This window comes from Populus alba, chromosome 1 (assembly GCF_005239225.2).
Source record: "Populus alba chromosome 1, ASM523922v2, whole genome shotgun sequence".
NCBI classification, from domain to species: Eukaryota; Viridiplantae; Streptophyta; class Magnoliopsida; order Malpighiales; family Salicaceae; genus Populus; species Populus alba.
This window is the reverse complement of record NC_133284.1, coordinates 51,153,926-51,179,292: the sequence shown is the minus strand read 5'-3', so window position 1 is coordinate 51,179,292 and position 25,367 is coordinate 51,153,926. Positions and strand designations below refer to the sequence as shown.

The 25,367-nt window shown below is 34.7% G+C and overlaps 1 pseudogene; it reads left to right on the top strand.

The window, feature by feature from the left end:
• The first annotated feature begins 10,534 nt into the window (after window positions 1–10,534).
• Window positions 10,535–25,367, top strand: part of LOC118056998 (disease resistance protein At4g27190-like) — a 71,168-nt pseudogene continuing 56,335 nt past the window's right edge.

Below are 25,367 nucleotides of genomic sequence, written 5' to 3'. Positions count from 1 at the left end.
AATATGGGTGTAATTCACAAGGTCAGTACCCCATATCACCCACAGACTAGTGGCCAAGCTGAGTTGACAAATAGGGAGATCAAGAACATTTTAGAGAAAACAGTCAATCCAAACCGTAAGGATTGGTCCCTACGACTAGTTGATGCTTTGTGGGCATATCGCACTGCTTACAAGACCTCTTTAGGAATGTCTCCTTATAGGCTAGTTTATGGAAAACCTTGTCATCTCCCTGTTGAGATTGAGCATCGTGCATATTGGGCCATCCGGCAATTCAATGACAATGAAAACGAGGTTGAAAAAAATAGAAAGCTTCAATTGGATGAATTAGAGGAGCTGAGAAATGATGCATTTGAAAATGCAAAAATTTCAAAACATAAGATGAAAGCTTTGCATGATAAACATATTTTTTAGAAAAATCCTTTCATGTTGGTCAAAAGTTCTCTTGTATAATTCATGATTACATCTCTTTCCTGGGAAGTTGAGGAAAATGGATTGGTCCATTTGTGATTAAATCCATCTCTGAGCATGGTGCATTTGAGGTAGAAAATCCTAAGAATGGAAATGTTTTCAAAGTAAATGGTCATCGATTGAAACCTTATCTTGAAAACGTTGTGGCTGAAGTTGAGACATTGGATCTTGAAGATCCAATACCATTGTAGTATCAGAAGTAATGAGTTTTTATTTTTATTTTATTTTTCATTTTCATTTTTATTTTTATTTTTATTTTCTTTCTTCCATCTCTTATATTTTCTTGTTCATGCATTAGGGACAATGCATAATTTTCAGTTGGGGGTGTGAGGTTCTTTATTTTCACAAAAAAAAAAAAAAAATCAATGTTATACAGTTTTAGCTCATGTCCAAGTCAATCAGACATTCATCCTTGAAAACAAAAGGGAGTAACAGTTTTCTAATCGTTATACTTTTCTTCTCTTCTTTTTTTTATTGAGGATAATGTAAAACTTAATTTTAGATATTTGATTATGTTGAATGCTTGAGATAACCATGCTTGTTTTAAAAAAAAAAAATTGCATTCGAATGTGAATGAGACTTGTTTAGGATCAACATTACATTTTTTGGATTTATATTGTGTTGAACATTGCATGCTTTAATTTGGGATAGATAATATCTTATAAAGCAAGATATAGCATACTTTTTTTTTAAAGATTATTGAAGTACATCTTTCTTGTAAAAGTTGTGTGAGTTGTGCGATTATGCATGAAAGATGAGTGTGATGCTTTACTTGTGATTATCCCTTTTGATCTAGTCCTAAACAAGGTTTAAGTAAATAAAGTAATAATTATTACACAAATAAATAAATAAATGTGTACAAAGTTCTATCTACTCCAATGTTTTGAGTTGCTCAGTAACTGGGGGTATTCATCACAAATGTTTATCTTTACGTCAAAAGGCAGCTTGAAATATGAGTATGCAAAGCACTTTAAGTTTGTGACTTTGTGAGTAACCGGGTGCATTCATCACAAAATGTTTGTATTCGCGTCAAAAGGGAAGTGACCACTTAAAGAAAAAGAATAAATAATATCTTCAAAAAAAAAAAAAGAAGAAAAAAAAAGGGAAAAAATATATATAGATATTTCTTTAGTTTGCTACCTTGTTTGTAGTAGTGAAAAGGGAAGATTACAAGTTGAGTTTTCGCGTGAATCAATTATGTTGGTTGCATGATAAATACGATTGAATTTGGAATTTTGTATGGATGTTTGATTTAGAGAATGTGAGTATGCTTATTTTTCTTTATTTGGTATTGTGTACACTAAGTTAAAGATACCAATGTTTGCATGATAGGTCCTTTAAGTGTGATGAGTCGAGCCTAATTATGTTATTATTATTCTTTTTAGTTCAAAGGTTTTATGTTTTGTTTTGCTTGAGGACTAGCAAAATCTAAGTTGGGGGGTGTGATTGTGCATCAAAAGTATCATTAAGTCTTTTATTTTACATATGTATTTATTGTTTTTATTTGAATTTTTTATAATAAGTGATGTGCTTTTTAGTAATGAAGTTTCTTTTAATGTTTCGATAGGTTTTTGGAGCTTAAATGAATTATTTCAGAAAATTCAACGTCGGAATTCGAAACAAAGAATTGAAGAGAAATTTAGTTGAAGATTGAAGCAAATCTTGGTTCAAATAAGTGCTCCAAATTTGCCCAAAAAATCAATTATTTTCCAATTCTAGAAAAGAATATCATATGATCCATTTCAAGCCCAAACTTACCTTATGTTGTGTGCAAACTTCAACCATCAAACACTCAAGGTTTCAATGTCAATCTTAGCCCAAATAATAGGTACAATTGTATACTTATTTGATGTTTAAATCCAGCCCCAAATCAGCCCCCAAATCAGCCTCCAAATCAGCCCAAGCACAATCCATGATCTTACATGTCCACACAACAAATAATATTTGATTTATTTTGGGCAATTAATTGATTCAAGAGGGCAAGCACATGGATGGAAAGCTGGAGGGGACATTGTGACATTATTTTGGGTCAACAAGAAGAAAGAAACAGCTCATAAAGGAGGAAGAAAAACGTGCACCAAAGTGTTCTCCAAGCTGGCCTGATTTAATTTTCCAGAACATCTTTCGGTGTTTTGCCCCTAACTTTTGACTCAGATGTACAAATGAGCTGTTATTTAATGATCTGGAAAGCTCATAGAATTGCCTATAAATATGTGTCTAATAGCCATCTCCAGGGGAGGCTTCTAAGAGGGTCTAATTGCTGTCCAAAGTTAGAGTCAGATTTGTGTCCGAATTTTTACTGAAATTCTGTTGTGTTCTTCTTTGTAGATTTCGGTTCTTTAGTTTGTAAAACTTATTATTTCAGTTTGATTCAAGTTATTTCATGTTTATTAAAGTGTTCTTATATATAATCATGGTTGGCTAATCTCTTTCTTGGATCCAAATCAAGGATGATGGTGATTGAGGTGAGTTCTTTAAGATATGAATGAATGTTAATGATTATCTTCTCATCTTCTTCATGAATGTTTTATTATTGCAAAGAAATTTTAGAAATCATTTAGGTAATGTTATAATCTTGAATTTTTATGCACAAAACCTTAGTTTTGGTATAGAGATTGCTTGATTCAATGTCTTACTTAATTTGAAAGTACTTGTTCATTCTTAAGCAATAATTAATCTTCATCTTTTTAAACTTCATTGTAATATCTTCCGATCTAATATCACCATCGTTGATATTAGGTTGAGTTATCTTATATATGTTGAAGAAATCACCAATACATCACCATTAAAATTGATTTGGACCAAGACTTACTTTTTCTTGTCTTTTAAAATCTATTTACACTTTTTCATCTTTGAAAACAAATCCATCAATTATTTTCAACCAAGTTATTGTTAATTTAATTTCTCTTGAGTTTTTTTTGTTGTTACCTAGCTTAATTTTCAGATCTAGCTCTCTGTGGATATGACCTCGATCTTACCGAGTTAATTGCTACATCGCACACTCGTGCACTTGCGAGTTAAAACAAGCCGATCATAAAAAGCGGTCAAGCAGTGCCTTTCTGACATTCATTCAATGCAGTTGCGTGGTAACGTATGTCGATAACCATGTTTCAAAGGATGACAATATGAGATTGTCCTTCAAGTGCAACATTGTTCCACAATCAGTCTTGGTGGTGTGCATATGTTCGATGTTCATTCAAATGCACTCACCCGATAACATCTGTCAGGAGTCATAGCCATGTTTCAGAGGGTGACCCAAGATGAAGATATGAAAATATCCTTCAAGTGCAGCGTTGCTCATCAATTGCTGTTGAAGTTCACTAAATCATGGATTGTCTTTGAACAACATTGCCCCTAGTTGATCTGAACATGCTCATTCTTCTATTTACAACCAAATGGATTTTGTGAATGCCAGGAATGACTTTGATGGCCTTTGATGACTCATCATGTGATTCTTTCTTTGCTCCCAGCTGATCTGGATACTGTTTGTTTTCCTTCTTAAGGTCCACTGTATTGCCCCCAGCTGCTCAACTTTTCAAGGAGTGTCGAGGACTTCAATGTCATTTCTATCAACGATTTTGCATACTCAATCAATGTTCTTTAGTGTTTGATAATCTTCCTTGTTCTGGAATCAACTCTCATATTTCAAAGATCATGTCTATTCAAAGTCTAGTTTGTTGAGATGAAATTAGAGATGTCCTTTTTGAAAATCTTTTGAAAATCAAGCTTTTTGATCAAAGACCCAACACACGTTATTCGAAATATATAGTCCTTTGATTGTCATGCATTTTGAAAACAGAAATTGACCCAATGTAGGATTAAAAATGGCTTTTTCCATGGTTCTTTGTATCAATTTGAATCCTTGATATTGGGTATATCATTTGATAGTCTATGATGAGGTGACCTTTGCATGAATTTCAAAAGCAAGGCACCCAAGTTAACACTTAGGCTTTATCAAGAAAGGTTATTTCTTTTCTTAGCACTTGTTTTATCAGCATGCATAATAACCAATAGCTTAATTCATGAAGTCATGACCCTTATGGAAAAGCTCTTCAAGTTTTGAGAGCGCCATTTATTGGTTCAAATTGCTTGCTTGATTAAAAAGGGCTTTTAAAAGCATGTAATGCAGGCTATGGTTCATGGCTATGAAAGAAAGGAATTTCAAAGGCTCAAAAGGTGTTTGAGGGTTTCAAAGACCTAGGATCAACATCAACTATTCATCAACTCTTTTCTATTGTTGTCTTTTTAGAGGAAACGACATATAACCTTGTTAACCTCACAGTTCAGACTTTTCTTAACATAAGTCAATGCAAATCCACCTTTCCTTGATGAATAACCAACCTTAAGCATCTGATAACATCGTAGGCTTTATAATAGAAACCAAAAGTCACGTTTACACCTTAGTCTTTTTTTTTTTTTTTTTCTGGTATTGACTTTTGTTGTGTCCTTCCTTGATTGAAATTTCTTTTGCTTTTCATAGACATGATAGGCGTTCTCCATCCTTTATCTTTGACTTGTACTTAAGTGAAGGCAATTTCAACTTCCTTTTTTTCATTCTTTTTTTTTATATAGCCTTCCTCAAAACTTTCTTATATACCTCCAGTCTATGTGTCTTCTTCTAGCTCTCTCTCAATCATTGGACTTTTGTTCTAAGCCTTCCCCTTTATCCATTAATCATATCGATGCCTTCAAAAATATCTCTCATTTGCCCCCTAGTGTGGGGTGTGATCCTAGTCAGGGTTTTTATGAAAAAAATATTCTATCCAACTCAAAATGGGACTACAAGGGATATAATTTTTAGAAAGTGAAGGGATATCAAAGATGGCATTTTCTCATTTCAAGCAAGGTCGGTTAGAACCGATAAATTTTGACCTCATCCAATGTAATGATTGAGACTTGTAAGAATCATGATTCACGAGTCCATAACTACTGAATCCACTACATGTCATTATGCATACTGCTAAAACCTAGCTATATGATGTGTGGTTCAGTTTCAAGTGTGAGCTCAAAATTTGTTCTGTCACCTCATGTCATTTCAAACAAGAATCGAGTCATTTCTGCAATCAAAACACTTTTAATCTTCAGGATTGATTAACCTTTGTAGCATGTTGGAGTTTGATCAAAATATTTTGTCAGAGTAAAATGCTACACATCTGTTGATTTCAAAACAACAAAAAGACAAAAGCAAGGCATGTTTCGTTGAAGGATGAGATGTGATCCTAAAACAAAATGCAGAATTCCATAACAATATGATTGACAGTTCATCACCCTTCTTGAATCAGCTTTTCTGGCAATATCTATGTTTTGCCAAGCACTTTCAATCACATGTCATTTTGATGATGTTCGGGGGACAATAAAGCCAATGACACCCTCCTTTGCAAGCTCCACTTGTCCCTTGCTCACCAACTTTCAGACTCGCTTCTTGAAATTCATGCAATTGCTCAATTGAAATGGTTGAGGACCCTATCATGACATCACATCTCTTGTCTGGATTAAACCACCCAGAAAATGGTGGTTGCATGAGATTTGTCGGAGTCAGGTAAAAAGTCTGGAATCTAGCAGATGCTGGCAAATAAACTCACATGACAACTATTCCATTGAAATGGCCGAGGACCCCCACCATGACATCACATCTCTTGTTTGGATTATACCACCTAGAAGATGATAAATGAATGGGATTTGTCGGAGTCTAGCAAAAGTCTAGAATCTGGCAGATTCTGGTAAATAAACCCACATAGCAAAGAATGTCTATCTTTGGCAGAGACATTGGAGTAGTCGATGATACAACAAGACTTGGTTAGACCAACATAATTAAGGTTTTCCATCGTCAGATTCTTCTTTTGATTCATCTCTCATTGTTTCTCTGGAATCCTTGGCAGAACATTCAATCTTTCTCATCTTGATAACTTGTTCAATTTTTTGGCAATCCACACAACTTCATGTCAATCTTCTCATGTTGTTGTTGTTGTTGTTTTAGAACTGTTGGAAACCTCTCAATATCTAGGTAATCTTGGCAGTGCGCAAAAACAAAAATGTATGGAATCATATATTGTCAAAATTGGAAGAGAAACTGATGAATCCACAACTCCTCTATTTCCTCTTTGATTCCTCACTGAGGGTGCAACAAACAGCCACTTTTGCGTTTTAATGCCAATACTGGTAGGAGAAAATTATGGACAAATCTGAAACCACTGCATCCCTTCTTGGATTTCCCATTTACAGATCCACAAATAGATCCCTGTTGAGAGATCTCTGCAACGTTGAAGTTCGACGACTACTCATATTTTCAGACCAGGCCTGACTCCTCTGCCTATTACAATATTTTGCTCGTGTCACTGGTGGGAAAAAGTTTCAAAGCATATGAAATTAATACATCCCCTTTTGCATTTCTCATTGGCAGATCCACAAATAAGTCTCTACAGAGAGAGCTCTACCACGTAGAAGTTCAGTGTCTGATCATGGTTTTTCAGACCAACATCTTGTGCTGCTGAATTGGAATTGAGCTCATAATTAGGGTAACTTCAAAGCAGACTAATGCACCATGTATAGGAGGCTAGATAGTTGTTTGGTTCCATTAGATGATGTGGAGGCGATGAACACTTAACAGTGCAACTGGACAAGAACTAGAGTTGTCATTAGTTGATGACTGAAGGCATTGTTGCTGTTGTTCATGACTGAAAAGGAGAGGCAGCTTCACTTGAACGTGGACAAGCAGTGTTCCCACAAAAAACTGTGCAAACATTCTCCTTCCATTTGATGCTCGACACTTGTTCGAGCAGATCTGAGTCTAGCTACTTCACCTTTGATGCTCTCAACCTCAATCTGATAATGAGCCTCTATCTGACATCTTTGTTCACTTCCCTCATCTTCACGTGTAGCACAGCTTGTGTGGGGGACCTACCTTTTAACCCGGTACACGCATGATAAATGTATGAATATGTAATCTATATGACGAACTCGCCCTTCGAGGGGTGACATATGGTCGCAACTTTTGTATGATGAAACAAGAATCTTGATTCTTGCACAAACTCTACAATGAAAATTTTCTGAGTGACGGTCATTGTGTCACCCATAAGTCTGGAGTTCAAGATGCTTTAAGAAGGGCTTGCTCGGATGCAAAACAATGTATACGGAACATACATCCTAAAGGCAGGTTCTAATCTTTTTAAGTGAGACAAAAGGTAGGTTTACTATTTGGTCTCTAAAAAGGGGCTCTTGTTGTCCCAGTGATCGCCCTCGTGGAGGCAATATGGGGGCTTGTAGGCAATGAGATGGCACGTGTCCAACTATTACCAATCTAAGCACTCAACGAAGAGTTGGGGTTTACACAAACTTAAACCTTGACTAAAAGTCATAAGGTAAGCTGCTAGTCCCCTCCTAACTTGAAGCTTGTGTGTGCTTTAAAAAAAATTAATTATGTGATGCATGAGATAATTCTACAAAATGCATGGATAAAACAAAAATAAAATAAGACAAAAATGCAAAAACATAAACACATCAAGTATACAAAGCTTAGTCCAATAATGTTGAAAACAATACCTTCCCCAGTGGAGTCGTCATTCTGTCGCACCCCAAAAAATCCTGGCGCGCAGCATCGGCTGGCGATTATTCGTTCTATTTTGCTGATTTGGTTCTTTAGAGTCGCCACCTAGTAATTCATTGAGGGCTACTAGGAAACCTGATGTACTGGTCTTGTCAGAGATCGCGGGTAAGGGATTGGTTGTGGTTAGGGAAGGTATTAGCACCCCTAACACACCCTACCTGAGGTAAGCTGCTTTGTGGACTTGATGTGTTAAAGAAGTTTTAAAAAAATTTGTTCTTTCATCGAATTTTAGAAAATACAACTTACATGTAAGTTCATAATTCTTTATCCGTGATCAAATCAGAATATTAAATTCTTCTTTATTCTTGCAATTTTATCATAATAAAAAAAACATTCATAAACAAAAATACACACCACATTCACTTTCAAGCTTCGTGAACTTGATGTGATATTAAAAATAAAATTTTAGCCCAATTCTAAAGCTTTGATAAATCAGTTATTACTTTTCCAGACTATATGTAGATACATGTTCTATATTTTCATGGAAAATTCAACATGATTTTTATCTGTCCTTTAGATATTTGTGCATATAAATTAAAATCCTTTTTTTTTATTCAATAACATACATAAAAAAAAAATACAAACACACACAAACATTTCTTTTTTTTTTTTATTATTATTTATCACTTCCTCTTTTCTTTTTCTTTTTCTTTTTTACATCCACATTTACATAAAATACAAACTATATATAAAAACAAAACTCAAAATTACACAAACATTACATTAAACAACTTGAAATTACAGAAATTAAACCCAAAACAAACTAGAAACCACTTCTGCACCTCCGGAACAGTGTCAGGCGGATTTCTGGGCGCAGGAACAGTGGCGGCGCGTGGATCTCACGCACCACCGCCACTAGAAAAAAAATCCAACAGCAGGGGTTCTGGATCGCCTTCTTCCCTTCTTCAATCTCCTGCTGCCCGTGACAAAACTCAACACCTGCAAATACAAGAAACGCAAATGGCAGTTGATTTTAATTAAATTTTTTAGATCTGCTTCTCTTCTCCTTCAAATCTGCTTTGGATTTTTGCTTCTTCTTGTCCGATCTGGCTTCTCCTTCTCTGTTTCAGGCAACGGTGGAGTTGTGGGTGTCGCCGCTGCGGTCCAGGCGTTGTTGAAGGGGCTCGACCGGTGCTTAGTGAGGAAGAAGACGCTGCTGCGGCCTGTGGGTTAGAGATCGGTGGCGGCGGCTGCGGAGATCGGGTGCTGCTGTGGAAGGTTGGCTGGCGAGAGTTGTTGTGGCGAAAGAGCTGAGGAGGATATTGAACGACGGGGAGAGAATCGTGAGGTGCTCTTCAGTTTTCTTGTTCTTTCTGCAGGTTGGGGCGGCGGTGCTCAACCAAGGAAACGAGAGGTAGAGGATGGCGCTGAGAGTGTGGCTGCTCGTTTGTGCAGGGGAGATGCGGTGGCTGCTGTCTTGTCTGGCCAACCGGCCGGAGAAGAGGAAGAAGAAAACGCCTCCGCTGCAAGGGGTTGTTGTTTTACTTCAATAGGAGAGAAAAAAATCCAAAGGGAGCCGGGGGCTGGCCAGAAAAAAAGAGAGTAAGAATCAGAAGGGAACTATGGGGGCCGACCGGTCTGTTTAGGCTGAGGGAGATGCCGGGTCCGGGGTTGTGCTGGTGAGGGAGCAGAACCTTTGGTCAGGTCTGTCAAAAAAAATCCAGTCCGTGAGGTGTAGGCTGTTTGGCTGGTAAGGAAAAAGAAGTGGGGGGTGGCCGGCGACTTGGTTTTGGTGAGGGGAGAAAAAATTAGGCTCTTAGGGTTTCTGGTTTGTGTTCCCTCCCCTCAAAATTATCAAATGACCCCCCCCCCACTTCAAAAATGAGTTTTGACCTATATTTATAGGTAAAATGTTGCCCGGGTATCAAAATTGGTCCCTCAACTTTCTTTTTTTGTAAATTTTGATTTTTTCTTGTTTTTTCTTGTATTTTTAAAAATGAGCAAAATCAACATCAATTCTATGAGAAAAATAATGATTTTAAAATGACACGTGAAAAGTCGAACGCGTTTGAAAAACAATTGAAAATTAAAATTCTTTTTAGAAGACGTTGAAAATGCTAAAAACATTGCAAATATATTAAAAAAATATTTTTTTTGGATTTTTTGTTGTTTTTCACTATTTTTGGATTTTTAAAAAATTTTTATTAAAAAGGTGGGTCAAAAATTGGGTAACAACACTACCCATGGTTATGTTTGTTATGTTAGGACAAGGAATTAAAATGTTTATCGTTCTACTTATACCTTGCCTTGTTGCTCTTGAAGCTGGCTTCCATACAGAGCTAAAGGCCTTCTCCTTTTGCTCCTCTCTCTATAATTTATTATTGAGCAGTCAGTACAAGTGCTTTCCGCATATATTTTCACAAATTAAGGTAATACAATTACTATTCTCATTCTCTCAATGCTTATTTTACTTGTAATGGCTCACTCTCACAATCGGCTTTCTTATATCTCTAATTTTTCAGACTGGTGAAAAATGGCTATCGAAAGTGTTGGTGGATCCATTGTATCTAAGATAGCAGAACTCTTGGTGGAACCAGCAATAAGGCAGTTCCGTTACATGTTCTGTTTCAACAATTTTGTTCAAGAATTCGATGAACAAATGATGAACCTGGCTTTGGCATTTTATCGTCTGCAAGATGCTGTCAACGTTGCTGAAAGGAATGCTGAAGAAATTTAGATTGATGTCAGCACATGGCTGGAAAATGCAAAAAACAAAATTGAAGGTGTGAAACGTTTGCAAAATGAAAAAGGGAAAATTGGAAAATGCTTTACTTGGTGTCCAAATTGGATGCGACAATTCAAGTTAAGCAAGGCACTGGCAAAGAAGACGGAGACTTTGAGAAAACTCGAAGAAAATAGCAGAAAATTTCCGAAAGTGTCCCACAAAACACCTCTTCAAGACATAGAATTTCTTCCATCAGAGGGACTCACATCCTTGGAATCATCAAAATTAAGAAGCTTTCGAACAGATAATGAAAGCTCTCAAAGATGACACTGTCAATATGATCGGACTGTACGGCATGGGAGGGGTGGGTAAAACCACCCTGGTCAAAGAAGTACGTAGGGGAGCCAAAGAGTTGCAGCTTGTTGATGAAGTTTTGATAGTCACGGTGTCCCAGAATCCAAATGTCACAGACATGCAGGATCAAATGGCAGTTATTTTAGGTCTGGATTTTGACGGAAAGAGTGGAAAGGGGAGAGCAGGTCGGTTATGGCAGAGACTTCAGGGAAAGAAGGTGCTTATAATCCTCGATGATGCTTGGAAAGATATTGACTTGCAAGAGATAGGGATCCCATTTGGTGATGCTCACAGGGGTTGTAAAATTCTTCTAACAACACGTCTTGAACACATATGTTCTTCTATGAAGTGCCAGCAAAAAGTGTTATTAAGAGTCTTATCTGAAAATGAAGCATGGGCTTTATTCATAATCAATGCAGGTTTACGTGATGAGGACTCTGACTTGAACAGAGTGGCAAAGAAGGTTGCGAGCGAATGTAAAGGATTTATTGTTTAACTGTCTTAGAAAGCTGCAGAAGACCAGGAAGCTGAGCTGTTGCATGTTGATCAAGTCTCGTCAATAAGGATCTCTGCTGAAGACCAAGATTTTAGGAATAAATAACTGATCATATCTGATCAGTAGTTATGCATTTGAATTTTGAATTGTTTTTGTTTCCATGTAAAACTCTAACTCTATTTAAAGAGTATTCAATGATCAATAAAAGTATTCTTCTTCTACAAACCATATTCTGCTGTAGCTTTGCACCAACGTGTGTCCTGCAAACTAAAGAATATAACCAACAGATTGGTATCAGAGCAATATATTTTTCTTGAGGGACTTGTGAGTTGAGAGAAACAAAAACACAAAACCAAATCAAACCACAAACACAACCAAAAAACACAAAATGGATTCTGAAACAATTATCTCGCATGGCTCACCGCCAATGTTCAATGGTGAAAACTATGAAACATGGGCCATCAGAATGACAGTGCATCTGGAGGCGCTAGATCTCTGGGAAGCTGTGGAAGAAAACTATGTTGTTCCTGATTTGCCTACAAATCCAACAATAGCTCAGCTAAAGATTAACAAGGAGAAGAAGACAAGAAAATCCAAGGCCAAAGCTTGCTTATATGCTGCTGTATCGAATACAGTATTCACAAGAATCATGAATGTGGATTCGGCAAAAGGTATTTGGGATTATCTTAAAAAGGAATATCAAGGAAATGAAAGAACCAAAAATATGCAGGTTCTTAATTTAATTAGAGAGTTTGAAATGCAAAAGATGAAGGAAACTGAAAACATCAAAGATTATGCTGACAGATTGCTAAGCATAATAAACAAAGTAAGATTGCTTGGAAAAGAATTTTCTGATGATAGAATTGTGCAGAAAATACTGGTTACTATGCCAGAAAAATATGAGTCTAAGATCTCTTCATTAGAAGAGTCTAAAGACTTAACCAGCATCTCTCTTGGAGAGTTGACAAATGCATTGCAGGCACAAGAACAGAGAAGATCAATGAGACTTGAAGAATCAGTGCAGGGAGCTTTTCAAGCAAGAACTCAATATCAAGGAGGAAGCAGAAACAAGAGATTCATCAAGAAGAACAATTTTCAAACTTACAGAAACAAGGTGGAAACATTTCCACCATGTACCTACTGTAAAAAGACAAATCATCACCCGATCAAATGCTGGTGGAGACCAGATATCAAATGCAGAAAGTGTGGGCAGACTGGACATGTTGAACGAATCTGCAGGACACAACATCTTGAAGAAAAGGCAAATCCTGTTGCTCAACAATCTGAAGAGGAGCAGCTGTTTGTTGCATCATGTTTTTCAACAGGAAATAGTTCGAATGATTCCTGGTTGATTGATAGTGGATGCACAAACCACATGACAAACAATCAGGATTTGTTCAAAGAGCTTGACAGAACAGCTATTTCCAAAGTTAAAATTGGAAATGGTGATCACATTGATGTCAGAGGCAAAGGAACTGTTGTCTTGAATAGCCTGTCAGGTTTGAAGTATATTTCAGATGTTTTATATGTGCCTGACATTGATCAAAACTTGCTTAGTGTTGGACAGCTCATTGAGAAAGGATTCAAAGTAATGTTTGAAGATCAATGGTGTTTGATCAAAGATAACTTGGGCAACAATGTGTTCAGGGTAAAAATGAAATCAAAAGGTTTTATTTTAAACCTTATGGAGAAGGAGCAGAGTGTGTTTTCTGCAAAAATATGCAGTGATGAACTATGGCATAAAAGGGTTGGACACTTTCATCATGCAGGGCTTATCTACATGCAAACACATACTCATGTAAAAGGAGTACCACAACTGGAGAATGGATCAATAAACTGTGCAGCATGTCAATATGGAAAGCAGGTCAGAAAACCTTTCCCTCATGCAACCTGGAGAGCAACACGAAAACTTCAGCTGATACATACAGATGTTGGAGGTCCTCTGAGTACAGCTTCACTGAATGGCAGCAAATATTATATCATCTTCATTGATGATTATTCCAGGTTCTGTTGGATTTACTTTCTTAAATTCAAGTCTGAAGTTGCTAATGTGTTCTGGAAATATAAAACATGGGTAGAGAATCAAAGTGGGTGCAGGATTCAAACATTAAGATCAGACAATGGAAAGGAGTATACCTGTGGGAGATTCCAACAATTCTGTGATGAATCCGGAATTGAACATCAGCTCACTGCACCTTACACACCTCAACAGAATGGTGTGAGTGAAAGAAAAAACAAAAGTATCATGGAAATGGCCAGATGTATGCTGCACAAAAAAGAATTGCCAAAGAAATTGTGGGCTGAAGCTGCAAATACCTCAGTATATCTGCTGAATAGAATGCCAACCAGAGCTTTGCAGAAAAAAACTCCTTTTGAAGCTTGGTTTGGATACAAACCAGACCTGCAACATTTTAAAATTTTTGGTTGTATTTGTTTCAGTCATGTACCACAGGTGAAAAGAGATAAGCTGGACAAGAAGTCAGAACCAGGAGTCTTCATTGGATACAGCAGTCCATCAAAAGCTTACAGAATTTTCCAACCTCAAAATGGAAAAATTCTGGTAAGTAGAGATATCAATTTTATGGAAGATAAGCAATGGAAGTGGGAGCAACCAGAAGAACAGCTGGGATCATCAACAGAGCAGCAAGAGCAGCAAGAATCTCCAGTCTTGGAGATTGTTGATGACAACATTGATGATGAACCAGTAAGAGGTACAAGAACATTAACTGAAATTTATGAAAGAAGCAATATTGCTATCTATGAACCTGCAGAATTTGAAGAAGCAGTAAAGAAGAATGAATGGAATGCTGCAATGCAAGAAGAGCTTAGAATGATTGAAAAGAATGATACCTGGGTGCTGATGGACAAGCCTTTGCACAAGAAGGCCATAGGGGTAAAATGGGTTTATAGAACCAAACAAAATGCAGATGGTTCTATAAACAAATACAAAGCCAGATTAGTTGTGAAGGGTTATGCTCAAGTGTTCGGTGTGGATTTTTCAGAAACCTTTGCACCAGTAGCACGCTTGGACACAATCAGATTGCTACTTGCAGTTGCTGCACAAAAGAATTGGAAGGTTTATCAGCTGGATGTAAAGTCTGCGTTTTTAAATGGATATCTGCAGGAGGAGATTTACATAGAGCAACCAAGAGGCTTTGAAGTCAGGGGACAAGAGGAGAAGGTTTACCTGCTGAAAAAGGCTTTGTATGGCCTCAAACAAGCTCCTAGAGCATGGTATAGCAGAATTGATGATCATCTACACAAACTTGGCTTTGTTAAAAGTTTAAGTGAGGCAACTTTGTATGTAAAAGGAGCTGATGCAAACTTAATTATTGTATCTGTTTATGTTGATGACTTACTTGTAACAGGGAGTAATAAGACACAAATTGAAGCATTCAAGGCTGAGATACTTGATGTATTTGAGATGACAGATCTCGGGTTGATGTCTTACTTCCTTGGAATGGAGGTGAAACAAAGTGATGATGGAATCTTCATATGTCAACAGAAATATGCTAAAGAGATACTGAAGAAGTTTCGCATGGAGAGCTGCAAGAGCACAAGCACACCTATGAATTTGAAAGAAAAATTCAGCAAGAATGATGGAACAAACAAAGCAGATGAAGGTCAGTACAGGAGTTTGATTGGATGTTTAATGTATCTAACAGCTACAAGATCAGACATTACATTTGTTGTGAGCTTGCTGTCACGTTTTATGCATTGTGCATCTGAAATGCATCTACAAGCTGCAAAAAGGATACTAAGATACATTAAAGGTACATTAAGCTATGGAATAAAGTATTCTCATCTTCAGAAACTGATGCTGCATGGATACTCTGATAGTGACTGGGCAGGTTCTGTAGACGACATGAAGAGCACTTCAGGTTACTGTTTCAGCTTTGGATCAGGTATGTTTTCTTGGTGTTCAAAGAAGCAAGAAAATGTAGCTCAAAGCACAGCTGAAGCTGAATATGCAGCAGCTACTGCTGCTGTCAATCAAGCTATTTGGATAAGGAAAATTCTTGCTGATCTGCATATGAATCAACTGGAACCAACAAAGATTTATGTTGACAATCAAGCTGCAATATCTATTGCAAACAATCCAGTGTTTCATAGCAGAACTAAGCATTTTAAAATTAAGTTATATTTTCTAAGAGAAGCTCAGAAGGAAGAAGAAGTTACTCTGCTGTATTGCAGAACTAATGATCAGATTGCAGATGTTCTAACAAAAGCACTTCCAAAAGCAAGTTTTGAAGATTTACGAGGAAAGCTTGGTATCTGCTGCTGTTAAGACAAAGAGGAGTATTGTTTAACTGTCTTAGAAAGCTGCAGAAGACCAGGAAGCTGAGCTGTTGCATGTTGATCAAGTCTCGTCAATAAGGATCTCTGCTGAAGACCAAGATTTTAGGAATAAATAACTGATCATATCTGATCAGTAGTTATGCATTTGAATTTTGAATTGTTTTTGTTTCCATGTAAAACTCTAACTCTATTTAAAGAGTATTCAATGATCAATGAAAGTATTCTTCTTCTACAAACCATATTCTGCTGTAGCTTTGCACCAACGTGTGTCCTGCAAACTAAAGAATATAACCAACAGGATTGCCTATAGCACTTGTGACAGTGGGAAGGGCTCTAAGAGATAAATCTGCAGTTGAGTGGGAAGTAGCATTTGATCAGCTAAAAAAGTCTGAATTTCTGGACATGGAACAACTTGATGAACAAAAAAATGCATATGCATGTCTTAAGTTGAGCTATGATTATTTGAAGCACGAGAAAACCAAGTTATGTTTCTTGCTATGCTGTTTATTTCCAGAAGATTACAACATTCCAATTGAGGACTTGACAATATACGCAGTTGGCTATGGGTTACATCAAGATGGGGAGTCCATTGAAGATGCAAGGAAACGAGTTTATGTGGCGATCAAAAACCTCAAAGCTTGTTCTATGTTGTTAGGAACTGAAACTGAAGAATATGTCAAAATGCATGACCCTGTTCGTGATGTTGCTATTCAGATAGCATCATCAGAAAAATACGGATTCATGGTGAAGGCTGGCTTTGGGTTGAAGGAGTGGCCAATGAGGAATAAAAGCTTTGAAGGTTTTAAAGTAATCTCGTTAATGGGCAATAAACTAGCAGAACTTCCTGAAGGATTGGTGTGTCCACAGCTCAAAGTTCTTTTATTAGAACTGGATGAAGATTTGAATGTTCCAGAGAGGTTTTTTGAAGGGATGAAAGCAATTGAAGTTTTGTCTCTAGAGGGAGGGTGTTTGTCATTGCAATCACTTCAATTCTCAACGAACCTTCAGTCGTTGCTGTTGAGGTGGTGTGAATGCAAGGACCTCATTTGTTTGAGAAAGCTGCAAAGACTTGAGATTCTTGTTTTCAGGTGGTGCGACTCCATTGAAGAATTACCTGATGAAATTGGGGAGCTCAAGGAGTTAAGGTTGTTGGATTTGACACTTTGTCGCGATCTAAGAAGGATTCCTGTGAATTTGATAGGAAGGTTGAAGAAGTTAGAAGAACTGTTGATCGGGGATCGGAGCTTCAAGGGATGGGATGTTGTTGGATGTGACAGCACAGAAGGAATGAATGCAAGCCTAACAGAACTAAATTCGCTGTCTCACTTAGCTGTATTATCATTGAAGATACCGAAGGTTGAATGCATTTCCAGAGATTTTGTTTTTCCCAGGTTGCTCAAATATGATATAGTGTTAGGGAATGGGTATTCAATAAGACAATACCCAACCTCGACAAGATTATATTTGGGTGAAATCAGCGCCACATCCTTAAATGCAAAGACATTTGAGCAGTTGTTTCCTACCGTGTCTCATATTTGTTTTTGGAGAGTGGAGGGTTTAAGAAATATAGTATTGTCCTCTGATCAGATGACCTCCAAAGTCTTACTCGGCTGGAGTTGTCGTGTCTTGACAAACTGACATTTATCTTCACACCGTCCCTCGCTCAAAGTCTTATTCATCTGGAAACACTATGGATATTTAAATGCAATGGATTGAGTCGTCTTATCAGAGAAGAGGATGGTGAAAGGGAAATAATTCCAGAGTCTCTTGGCTTCCCAAAATTAAAAACTCTCTTAATAAGTTTATGTGAAAAACTGGAACATGTCTTCCCTGTCTCCGTGTCTCCAAGTCTTCAGAACCTGGAAGAGATGGTGATTGAGTTTGCTGACAATTTAAAGCAAGTATTTTACAGTGGAGAAGGAGATGACATCATCGTCAAGTCTAAAATTAAAGATCTCAGCTAAGAAAATTGTCTTTTTCTTTCGAATCAAGTTGCAGTTTTTTTGGTCCAAAAGATTTTGCTGCCCAATTGCCTTCTTTGCAATGTCTAAGCATCTCTGGCCTCGAAGAATGGGGTAATTTGTTGGCACAGCTTCAAGTATGTCCTTTATATTTCTCCATTTTTTTTTATTTTCTAATTTAAATTGTCAACTTCAATACATTGTGATAATTTGTTCTATCTTCCTCCAAATTTCGAAAACTAATGTAATGGATAAATGGTAGCAAATCCTTGAGCCATCCACTGAATTTAAAAGTAGTGAAATTGAGGCTCTTCCGCCAATTAAAGAAAAGTATTTGCACAGGACGTTAAAGCTCCGTATGAGAATATTGAGTTTTTTTGTTCAAAAAATTAATAAAAATTAATTTGTTTGTAAACAATTAGAGTCAAAAAGTAAAAATTGAAACTTTGTTTTTAAATACAATATTTTCTCATTCAAAGAACTTCAAAAGCACCAAATTTGTATTGAGTTCAAAAACATATATTTTTTTTATATATTTTCCATGTGTTTTTTTACAATTTTTTTTTTTCACTTTTTTTTTATGAAAATAATAATTTAAATGATCAATAATCAAGCATTTTTATTAAAAAATTTACTAATATGTAAAATTAAAATTATTTTCTTTTATATTTTTTATTTTTGGATAATGACATAATTTTTTATTATAAATCGAATATAAAAAATTAATTTTTTTGAGTTAATACGTATATATTTTCATGATTGCTTTTAATTTAATTTATATAAAATAATAGTTTATATTCAGACTATCATAAATATGAAAAACATATAATTTTATATTCCCATTGTTTTTCTTTTGATGCAGGGGTTGATGAATTTGAAAGAAATATCTATTGGAAACTTGGAAGGAGTACAAGATTTAATGCAAGTTGGACGTTTGGTAACTAATAGAAGAGGTGGGCATGAACTTTCACTCGTGAGTTTGGAAACATTACACTTGAGCTTATTGCCAGACTTGAGGTGTATATGGAAGGGCCTAGTGCCGAGCAATTTGACTACTTTGAAGGTGAACGAGTGTAAGAGACTGACACATGTATTCACATCCAACATTATTGCTAGTCTAGTTCAACTTGAAGTTCTAGAGATATCAAATTGTGAGGAATTGGAGCAAATCGTTGCTAAGGATAATGATGATGAAAAGGATCAGATATTGTCAGGAAGTGATCTCCAATCTTCATGCTTCCCTAATTTGTATCGACTTGAGATCACAGGATGCAACAAGTCGAAGAGTCTCTTCCCGATAGCCATGGCTTCAGGTCTCAAAAAGCTCCAAAATCTTGAAGTAAGAGAATCCTCTCAATTATTAGGAGTATTTGGGCAGGATGATCATGCTTCACTTGTCAATGTTGAGAAGGAGATTATGCTCCCTAATTTGGAGCAGCTATTTCTAGAAAAATTACCAAGCATTATCTACTTCAGTCATGGATGTTATGATTTCATATTCCCTCATTTTTTGGCATTGGAGGTGCGTCACTGTCCAAAGCTGACCACAAAATTTGCTACTACATCAAATGGTTCAATGAGTGCTCAATCAGAGGTGCTGTATATTTGACATGATTTCTTGCTTCTCTTTAAATGTTTTTATTTCTTGTTTCCCTCAATAATAAGACTTACAAGTTAGAATGTGTATGCCATGCTTGAATTGGTTTTGCAGGAATCTCAAGTAGCTGAGGGTTCCAGCACTGGTTGCTCCGTGCCAACCAGTACTGCTAGAAGGTGGACCCGAATAAATGGATGGGAAGAGGAAGAGGATGAAGGTGGTCATGATGATTTAGTTAGATGATAAGTTTGCCTTTGAACTTTGAAGAACATGCTAGTAATTCATTCTTGCAGGTAAAATGGTTGTAACTATTTATCTTCTATCCTTCTTTAAATGGTTGGATTAAATCAACAAATACGAGATACCTGGATGATCTTTGTTCTTGATGTTTGCATTAGGTTGGTTGGTTACCTATGTGATGATCAACTCCACATTGGTGGGAAGTAATTCCAGCTGTTTCATTAGCTACAACAATTTATCTTATTTCATGTGTTTGTTAGGGTAATGTTATGTGTTTATTAATTTATTGTGCGAACCTCAAAAAAAGGGCTTTTGTTTGTTTGCCCATTTGTGTTTGTTTTCAAGTGTCCGAACCTTCAAAAATGAAACGCACAATGTTTACTCATTTGTGTGCTTATTATTTTATGTGTGGATTCTTATTCTCCTCATTTTGATGTGGTTAACTTGTTATTGTGCGTATCGTACAAATGGTTTCTACATGTGAATGAGTATATATATATATATATATATATATATATATATATATATATATAATCAATTTATAAATTTATTGACAGAATATGAAATTCCAATATATAAGTAAAAGGATAAATCCTCTAGTTTTGAAAAGAATTAGTGTTTGCCTTTGAGATTGTAATTTTTTTTTTCAGCGTATATTCAATTTAATATTTTTAATAATACAAATGAAATTAAACAGCAAATTTAATTTATAAATGTAACTATCTCAAAACAATGTTGAGAAGGAAGAAAGATTAGTAGAATAAAAATAAAATTAATGGACTTTTAAAAAGCAAAGAGTTTTTAATGTTAAAAATATATTTTTTTATTTAATAGACCCAAATTTGTATTTTTTTAAAAAAAGTTAACTCCATTTTAACTCTGATTCTTTAGCAACACAATTTTTCATTCACCATAACACACTTTTTTTTTAAATAGTTAACATGTCATATTAACGAGGAGAGGTATTTGAATTGGGTGAGGCTGATTTACGGCTGTACTAGTTACCTGAGCTCAAATATATATGGAAGGGGCCCACTAGATATGCTGAACTTGTGGTATTTTGACAAACTGACATTTATTTTCCAGAATTAAAAAATCTTTATACAAGAGGCTGTGTTAAACTGGAACATGTCTTCCCTGTCTCCGTGTCTCCAAGTCTTCTGAACTTGAAACAAATAACGATTAAATTTTCTAACAATTTAAAGCAAATATTCTATAGTGGAGAAGGAGATGCACTCACCTTGGCTAACAAAATTGATTCTTTCAAATTGAAGCTTTTTTGGCCCAAAGAATTTTGCTGTCCAATTGCTTTCTTTGCAAGTGTTAACCATTAAAGGCCACGAAGAATTGGGTAATTTTTTGCCACAGCTACAAGTACGTCCTTTTTATTTCTCCCCTGATTTTTTTCTTTTAAATTTAAATTGTCATATTCAATACATTGTGATAATTTCTTATTTCTTCCTTCAGATTTCTAAAACTAAAGTAATGGATAAATGCTAGCAAATCCTTTAGCCATCCACTGAATTTAAAAGGAGTGAAATTGAGGCCTTTCCGCCAATTAATAAAAATTGGTTTTTTTATCCAATTTTCTAAACAATTAGAGTCAAAAAGTATAAATTGAAACTTTCTTTTTAAATACGATATTTTCCCATAAAAAGAACTTCAAAAGCAACAAATTTATAATTAAACAAATATATTTTTATCTCTTATGTATTTGTTTATTCTAACTTAAAATACTAATTAAACAGTCTAATTTTTTAATTTGATTTATGATATTTAAAAAAAAACATTTGATTATCACAACATAGAATAAAAGTTTTAAAAAAAACATTCACAGGCCTACACAACACAATAACTGATTAAATGGCGACAATTTCATTAGCAAATTTGTGCTACAAATGACAAAATAAAAATAAATTCAGCAAATAAAATCAGTCCTAATTAATTTTGTCAACTGTTGGCCTATTCCAAACTATCAAGCATTGAACCTTTCCAAATTAATTGCTTTTTTTTTTTTCAATTTGTTTTGGTCTAATTGCATTGATTGGTTGGTTGATTGAATGAATGGTGCAGTCCCCATTTTCATTTACTTTTGGCATAACACAAAAACATCCCTTTCAAGTTACAAAACGACGTGCAGCTCAGTCCATGCCTTCATTGCCTACCGCCTTCAAAAAATCAACTGCTTAGTTAGATTCATCCTTGGCTTTCTTAGAGCGACAGCCACATTAAATGACAGCCACCGAAATGTTTGACATGTGGCCTAGAATGTGAATTATGTGTGTTAGTAGCTAATTTTTTAATTCTCTTAATTTCATTAATTTAATTACTTACAGTGGCTGATAGATAGTACCTAATAAATTAAGTTAAGGTAGTTAGTGTTTGATAATTGAAGATGATTGGTAACTGATACTTATAAAAAAATTTATTTGATAAATCTAAAAAAATTTAAATGGTTAAATATTTATGTAGTAAGAGAAAGTACAATGATATCTTAAAAAGATAAATTTTAAAAATATACATTCTAAAAATGTTAAAAATAGAAAAATTATAAACCTTAAACTTTGAGGATTTATATAATATTTATAACTTATAAGGTTTTTTTTTTAGAGAAGAGAGATTAAAAAATAATTTTATTTTTGTGATATTTTGAGTTATATTTTATTTAAAATAATATGGTTTGATTAATATAAAATATTAAAAAATTTGTACAGGATATTAAAAACTTTTTAAATAAAATATTGGGCCTAAGCCTAGTAGAAGTAAAAAATAAACTTACGAACAAGGTATATGGATCCAGGCAGCGCTTGTAAGAACCTAGAGCAATTAGGCTTTTGGGAGTTTTTTTAAGCCGAATAAATTTTGGTCTAAAGCGAATAGAAGTGATAATCTCTTCTTTTGTTCTACTGAAATTCTTGACGTTTAGGCTGGGAATAAATTTAGCTCATCTTGTTTACCTAGAAAATTGAGGGAAAGTAGCTGAAATAATTTAAAACCATTTAAGATTTTTGTCAGTTTAGCTAGTTTAGTCGTTCACTTTCCTGTAGTTTCTCAGATACCAAACATGTTTTTATGTGTTGAATAAATAATTAACCACCAATTAAAGCAGAAGGAACATTTGTGTTTGAATCCTGAGAAAATTGAGTAGGAAAATAAAGGGAAATTTTTGCATTTTATGAAGTTTATTTTTCTTAGTTACGATGATTTATTGTTTTGGAGGTCCCTAAAAGTAGAATAATGGTCCCCCAAATTTACAATGTTTTCCTACAATCAAACAGTGCCTTTTTTTAAACTGCTCAATTATTAATCGCTTGGTGTCTACTTGTCCATTCCATTGACCTCTTACAACCACATGATGAGCTTGTTATTGTGCTCAATTAAAGCTCGATCTTCAAAAGCTCAATCTTCGAATCTTCTTCTAAAATCTTTAATTTTGCTCTGATATTTATGAAAATGTAATTCATTATTAAACCCTAAAAACTTCTATAACTCCATTCTCAATCCCAAAATTTTGACTTGATTTTGTCATAAGTTTTGATTTAAATCAAAAGTTAATTCTAGTCAAAACTCGTACCAAATATAATTTAAATTTTGATTTAAATCAAGATTTGTTATAAAATTGAGTCAAAACTTTACTTTAATAAAATAAAATAAATTTTAAAATTTTAACTTATGATATAATTTTTTCTTGAGTAAAAAGTAAAAAAACAACAACTTAAATTAATTTGCAAAACTGAACCATATACAATCAAAATTTGGACTTAAATCAAAAGTTTGTTATTACACAGTTAATAATCGAAAGTTACTTTAAATTATGACTTGAAGTCAAAAGTTACTTTTCATGAATGATGCCACAGATACCCTAACCTCAAGTCCACAAATTAACCAATGCTCTTCAATACAACAGGTAATGTAATCAATGGTCGTGCTCTAGCTGTAGCAATGGCAATGTTGTTTAATGAGGTTCGGTTAAGATAGAAAGGAGAGATTTTGACGAGCAAGTCCAAATAATTGCCTTTTTTTTATTGTAATTCCAAATAATGTCCCTTTTTATTGTAATTTCAAATAATGTCCTTGATTTATGAATCTTGATATAGAAATAATGAGTAATTTATTCTTCTTCTTCCAATAACTAATTGTTCGTTTATACGAGGAGGTGATGGTTTTGAAATTTATTATTATCATTTCAGAATAAGAAAATCAAAGATTCTGAATATAAAAAAGATGTTTTTATGTGATTGTTATCTCAAAAGTACTAAAATTTATTCCTAAATTATCATAAAGATATATTTATTTTTAATTTTTTAATTTATATTTTTTTAATAAATATATTTGTATTTCTCGTCCCTTGAACACTAACCAAATATAACCTACATAACCATTTTTTTTCATTTGATTTCTAATTTGTTTTTAAGCCATTTTATTATTACATCGTAAAATAAGATAAAAGTTGAATAAAAACAAGCACCCACACCCCTGCATATTACGCTTATAAAATGGTTCATTAGGTAATTTGGGCCACAAATACCAAAACCAAAATAACCTCAACCAGTATTCATTACTCCAAATTAATTTTAGAATTAGATTTATTTGACTTATATCTAAAATATATTTATCTGAATTTCATCCATTAAAATTATTTGTGAGTGCAGTATTTCATGAAAGCCGATAAAAGAAATTCTACTTTAATTTTTTGTCAAGATATGTCTATCTTGATAGAAAAAAAATGAGGAATGTATGCAAAAACCAATAATACATAGCATAAACAAACAAACTACCTAGCCTCGTCCAAGGGTCCCTAGTGGAGTCGCCCTCCTGTTCCTGTTGTACCCTCTCAAGAGCTCAACGTCGAGGTAACCCTTCTCGGAGCAGGGAATGATGTCAGGGTCTTTGTTTTGTGAAAAAGGAAGTCGTCACCTAGTATTATGGTCACTAGGAAACCTAACTGGTCTTTCAGAGATTCTAAAGGCAAGGGATTAGTTGTGTAAAGGAAATGTTTTAGCACTCCTAATACGCCCTACCTAAGGTAAGCTGCTTGGTGTTTGGTTTGCCTATAATTATTATGGTGTTGATGTTCTCTAATTCCATTAGTTCCCTAGGATAAGTTTGTTATGATGTACGGACTTGGGTTCAAAGTTTAAGGAAAAGAACCCTTGGCCAAATGGATCGTACCTTTAGATATGTCTATAGAGTGCCAAAAAGAAACAGTACAGATCTCTTAAAGTCTATGTTTGATTTGAGAATTTATGAATTTAAAGATAGCTAAGATTGTGAAAATGGAGAAGACATGTTTTCATATATTTTTTGTTTTAAGAATATAAAAATTCATCAAAAAAAATTATTCCAAAAACAAATTTATTTTACGTAACTATCTTTATTTTCTTCAACAAATATATTTTTGTCTCTTATGTATTTGTTTATTCTAACTTAAAATACTAATTAAACATGGTCTATTATTTTAATTTGATTTGTGATTTTTTAAAAAAACCATTTGATTATCACAACATAGAATAAAAGTTTAAAAAAGAAACACTCACAGGCCTACAAAACACATGAGCTGATTAAATGGCGACAATCCCATTAGCAAATTTGGGCTGCCAATGACAAAATAAAAATAAACTCAGCAAACAAGATTGGTCCTAATTAATTTTTACATAAGTATGTTGTCAACTGTTGGCCTATTC